Raw genomic sequence first — 6,336 nt, 5'->3', positions numbered from 1 at the left:
TGGTAGATACCCAGCTGGACGGCATTGGAGCTTCTAATGCAAAACACACGAGACACGTAGTGTGTTATTGAGTTCTTATTTGTTGCGTAGAAACTTATTCCTTTTGCGTTCTACAGTTGTGGATGAGTATACACTGTTATATTATAGCCAATCAAGTTAATGACAGCTAAATTCTTTGATGTGGACAACGATTTGCCCCCATGCTAAATTGGAAGGATGCTTGGTAGCGGTATTAGTATTTTTTTTTTGCCCCTTGTTGCTTTGCACTTGGATAATTTGCCACTACTTACATTGTAAATATTTGATAATTTGCCACTCTTTACTTTGCACTTTGATCTTTTGCCCCCTGTTAGATGAGACCCATGCGAAATCCCTAAATTACTCTTTGCACCTGATTGACCATGCACGAGATGAAGTCGATCCCCATCTCCCGTTCTCCTCTTTGTTCCCACAACTTTAGGACATGGGAGGCGGCTAGGCCTTTGTCGTGAGTGTCTACCTCCCGGCGATGGCCAACACAAGGTAGGCTACAAGGGCGGTGGAGAGTAGCAAGGCTGAGGGCAACAAGGTGCAAATGTGGTGAACTGGGGCTCTTCTCCGTGCCGCTCGAGGAACTCCACCAGTAGGTACTCCCCCACCATCATTGCCAGCAGCAGTCGTTGCTCACCCAACATGCTCGTAGGTCGGAGCAAGTTGGGCAGGAGAGTGCAAGCTCATGACGACTTCATCGCGGGCTTGCGGGCTCGGGCGTCACACCATCGCTGAAGAAGAAAATGGGCTCCACAACCCTGACCAAGGCGCGACCGAGCTGCCCAACCTAGGTGGCCCGTGACAATGCATGTGTGCCCGCTGGAGAAGATGTCGTCATCGAGCCGACGTCCACCTGAAAAGCAGAGGAGACAACAATGGCGATCTTGCCTTCTTCTTTGGCATAGAAGCAGGCGTCACCGCTGCTCATCCAAGCCACCCTTCTTCTGCTTGGCGGCTCGATCGAGGGCATCACGGATTTTGCACGCCACGACTTCGGCTTGAGCTTTCGAGACGAGTGTGCGCCTCCTCCTTTGCACAGGCAGTGTGATGGGCACCACACAACTCCGAGTAAATCTGCATGGAGTGAGGAGCGGCGAGCGCCTCCTCCTTCTTTGCTTCGGCAGCCACACGAGCGTCACCCGTCTCCTTTTCCTTGGCAGCGGCAACCGTGTAGTGCCGTGTAGACTGCCAGTGGAGGTACGACCACTTGATCTTGCGTGGTGGAGATGGGGAGGACATGGCGAGGGTAGGAACGCGACGTGGGCGCGGATGGGTGAGGACGAGGAAATGGGTGGGCTAGGATTTGGGGGTCGCCGACCGGCCAGACATCAATGCAGGTAGTCGGAGCGTTGAGCAAGGCAGGGTTTTGGATGGTACTGAGGTGACAAAGTCCGACGTGGTGGACGCTAGAGCTCCCATGATTTGGGTCGGACGCCCAAATCGATCAGGCCCAATTTGGATGGCCACTTTGGAGGCCTAAAAATATCTAGACCGCCCGTCCGAACATGCATATAGTGGAGGTTTGGGCATCCGCGTTGAAGATGCCCTTAAGGAAGGTTATGAAAAAAAAAGTATTAGGAAGGTTATAGAAAAAAATATTAGGCTATCTCCAACATGGATCTAAAGATGGACACCCTTATGTTTCAACGGACCCGCATGGACGTGTTCGTGGACATCTGGTCGGAAGGAGAGCATCCCATGCTATTTGTTTTTTGATAAAAGTAATTGTTCACATACACTTAGCATAGAAATATAAATCTAATCTCTTATCACGATGGCCGGAGCCTGGGAAGACACCTCGTCTTACATATTTGACCGGGCGTCTTCAATAACTATGGTCGGAGCGTTGACTGGTGCGGCGGCTGCGACCTTGGCTTCTTTGGCATAGAAGCAGGCGCTGCTGCTGCTCATCCTGATCGAGGGCATCACGGCTTTCGCACGCCTTGACTTTGACTCAGAGCATGTGACCGGTGGCGAGCGCCTCCTCCTCTTTTGCACAGGCGGCGCGCGACTCCTGAGTAAGGCCGCGTTCGGCTCCTCTCCGCTCCTTTCACACTGCTCTCCGGAGCGGACGAGCCTCTAGTTCATTTTTACGGAGCGGCCTAAACTGAGCTCCACAACTCCGCGGAGTCGGAGCGGATGTGATGAGGAACACTAGATGAGAAGAAAGAAAACACATGCCAGATCTGTTTGGCTACTTCTAGATGCTTCCACTCCAGTGTAGTATTTCTTTCCTTTTCTTTTCTATCCTACTTACCGTTTTCTAGAGTCTTCTAGTTGTGAGTAGCTATGAGTAGAATGGTGAAACTTACATAATGTTTTCTAGAGTATTCCAGCTATAAGTAGAAGTATGTGAAGGCTTTCCAAAGCCCTATAAATAGAGGTCCTCGCCTCTACTTTAGAGGCAGACTATGTACCCCTACCTATAATAGAACTTGTTGTTCTTATCTAAGATCTTGGAGTAGATCTTGTGCCCTAGGAGTTCTGGATTGAACTCTTGCTGCCCTATCAACCTACATTCGCCTCTAGAGCGATATCTAGCGCAGCACGTTGAAGCTGTTCCTTCAACACTTGTGCTGTACACATTAGCAGCAAGGTGGAGTTGCTCCTCCACAAACTTTGTGTTGCTTCAGGTGGTATCAGAGCCTCGTTGACCCATACTAGTTCTTGCTGTCCTCTTCGAGAGTAAGTTGCAGCAAGCAATGGAGCAATTGGAGAAGAGGATGGATGCTGCTGAACAACAAATCAAAGAGCTGCGTGAAGATCTTAATAGGAGATTTGACCAGCTGGTTGAGATGATAAGAAAGGGTGTCCCCCCCGCTACCAATGAAGGAGATTCATCTAAAGAAGAGGAAGATGTTCATCAAGGAAGGAGAGGTAATCTTGGAGCAAGACCGCCACGACAACATGTTGTTCAACGTGCTTCAAGAAGGCCAATTTATGTTGAGGCTTCTGAAGGTGAAGAATATGATGATGCCCTTGAAGAGCCAAATCTCTACGCATATCGGAGAGCACCCAACCCTACATATGCAAGAGATACATACAAGGTGAAAGCTGAGATCCCAAGTTTTAATGGAAATGATGACATTGAAGGGTGCCTGGATTGGTTATATGAAGTGGAGACTTTCTTTGAGGTCATGGAGGTTCCGGAAGATCGTAGAGTTCCTTTGGTCGCATACAAACTGAAAGGAGGAGCCGGTGCATGGTGGCATCGCGTTCAAGAGGAGCGTAGGCTCAGAGGAGAACCTCGTGTTAGAACTTGGCGACAAATGAAAGGCCTCTTGAAAGGGAGATTTTTGCCCGCTGATTATGACCAGATCCTATTTATCCAATTTCAAAATTGTGCTCAAGGAAATAGGACTGTTTCAGATTACACGGAGGAGTTTCTAAGGCTACAAGTGAGGTGCAACCTTGCTGAAACTGAAGAGCAACAAGTTGCAAGGTACATCAATGGTCTCAATGATGCTATTCAAGATCGATTTATGATGCAACAAATCTGGTCCGTTGATCAAGCACAAGCTCTAGCCTTAAAGGCCGAGAGGTTTGTGAGGATGAGAAAGACAACTAAGGCTCCATATCCTCCATATCCTCATACCGAAGGCTCATCTAGGAGCCAACCTAATAGAGTGGAAGAAAAGACCACTCCACCAAAGACAAAACAGCCCATCCCGAAGCAAACTAGAGGCAAGGGTAAGGCAAATGAAGGCCCAAAGTGCTATAAATATGGTAAAGAGGGACACATATCCAGCGGCTGCCCACTAAGGAAATTTGTTAACACGACTATCCATGATGGTGAAAGCGATGAGGAAGAATACGAATCTGAAGATGTAGACGGACAAGAGGTTTGTCAAGAAGAAGGTGAAGAGGTGGTATGTGTGATCCAGCGTGTCCTATGTTCCACACCACAACTCGATGACACACAACGGAAGAAAAAAATTGAGAGCAAATGCACGGTGAATGGCAAGGTATGCAAACTAGTGATTGATAGTTGCAGCTGCGAGAATCTTATCTCCCGGAAGTTGGTGGACCATTTAAAGCTTGAAACCCATGATCATCCAAATCCCTACACTATTGGATGGATCAAGAAAGGAGTGAATATGAGGATCACCAAACAATGCAACCTGCCACTTTCTTTGGGTAAGCATTATCGCTCAAATGTGTTGTGTGATGTGGTTGGCATGGATGCCAGCCATGTTCTTCTTGGGAGGCCTTGGCAATTTGATGTGGATACTACACACAAGGGCAAGGAAAATTCTTACTCTTTCATTTGGAACAAGAGAAGGATCATTATCTTACCAAACAAACCCGAAGGTAATACCTCTAAGGAGGAGGGGAAAACTATGTTAACTATCTCCCATACCTCTCATGAGTTTATGGAAGACTTGAAGGAGGCAGATTTGTGTGCTGCACTTGTTGTAAAGGGAGAAGAGCACCTGACTGTTGAAATTCCAGCAAAGGTACGTGGTTTATTGGCGGAATTTCAGAACATACTTGGGGAGCCACATGGCTTGCCACCGATGAGAGGAATTCAACATAGAATTGACTTAATTCCGGGAGCAAGTCTTCCTAATCTTCCACACTATCGAATGAGCCCAAAGGAGCATGCTATATTGAAGGAGAAAGTGGAGGAATTGTTGCAAAAGGGGCACATTCGAGAAAGTATTAGCCCATGTGTTGTACCAGCCCTACTCGTGCCAAAGAAAGATGGATCTTAGCGCATGTGTACGGACAGTAGAGCCGTTAACAAGATCATCGTAAGATATAGATTCCCTATTCCCCGTCTGGATGATATGTTGGATCAGCTTAGTGGAGCAAGAGTGTTCACAAAGCTATATTTAAGAAGTGGATATCATCAAATCCGTATAAGACCCGGGGATGAATGGAAGACCGCCTTCAAGACAAAGGAAGGGTTGTTTGAATGGCTAGTCATGCCATTTGGACTCTCAAATGCACCAAGTACCTTTATGCACTTAATGAATCAAGTCCTTAGACCCTTCTTATCCCACTTTGTTGTGGTCTATTTCGATGACATCTTGATCTATAGCAAGGATGAGGATGAACACTTTGATCACATTCGGAAGGTGCTAGAAGTACTAAGGGAAAATGAGCTCTACGTCAACTTGAAGAAATGTGTTTTCCTGCAAACACAACTTCTTTTCCTAGGATTCGTCATAACATGTGACGGCATTCGTGTTGATGATTTTAAGGTTGAAGCAATCCGAGAATGGCCAACTCCTAAGACCATTTCTGAGGTAAGAAGCTTTCATGGCCTTGCAACTTTCTATAGGCGATTTGTTAAAAATTTCAGCACTATCATGGCACCAATTACCGAGTGTTTGAAGAAAGGAAAGTTCTAATGGGCTGAAGCTAGCTTCAATGAGATTAAACAAAAGCTATCACAAGCTCCTGTCTTGGTACTACCTGATTTTAACAAGACTTTTGAGTTGGAGTGTGATGCAAGTGGAGTAGGCATTGAAGCTGTCCTATCTCAAGAAAGGAAGCCCATTGCTTTCTTTAGTGAGAAGTTAAGTGAAGCTAGACAGAAATGGAGTACCTATCAGCAAGAATTATATGTCGTTTTCAGAGCGTTGAAAACTTGGGAAGTCTATTTGCTGCCTAAAGAGTTCATTGTTTATAGCGACCATCAATCCTTGAAGCATTTTAGAAATCAAAAGCATGTTGACCGCATGCTAGCAAGATGGGCAACATATCTTGAGAGGTTTAACTATCTCATCGTGCATAAATCTGGAATAACTAACAGAGTGGCCGATGCTTTGAGTCGTCGTGCATGCCTCTTGACTTCTTTTGAAGCTGAACTTCCGGCCATGGGTCAAATAAAGGAGTTGTATGAGGGTGACGAAGACTTTGGCCATGTTTGGGTAAAGCACGCAAGGGGCCAACCATTAGGTGATGACTATTTGATGCAAGATGGATATCTCTTCAAAAATGATCGTTTGTGCATTCCAAGAAGTTCTCTACGTGACAAGCTGGTCAGAGAGCTCCATTCAAGTGATCTTAGTGGCCATGTTGGACGGGACAAGACTATCGCTAACCTGGAAGCTCGCTACTTTTGGCCACAACTAAAGAGAGATGCTGGAAAGTTCGTTCAACGGTGCCCCGTATGTCAGACCTGCAGAGGCCAAGTCCAGAACACAGGGTTATACATGCCTTTGCCTGTTCCTGTTGCTCCATGGGAGGACATTTCTATGGACTTCGTCTTGGGCTTGCCAAGAACAAGACGAGGAAGTGATGCTGTATTTGTGGTCGTGGATAGATTCTCTAAGATGGCTCATTTCATCCCATGCC

This window comes from Aegilops tauschii, chromosome 4 (assembly GCF_002575655.3).
Source record: "Aegilops tauschii subsp. strangulata cultivar AL8/78 chromosome 4, Aet v6.0, whole genome shotgun sequence".
Classification (NCBI taxonomy): domain Eukaryota; kingdom Viridiplantae; phylum Streptophyta; class Magnoliopsida; order Poales; family Poaceae; genus Aegilops; species Aegilops tauschii.
Note: the sequence above shows the minus strand (reverse complement) of the source record.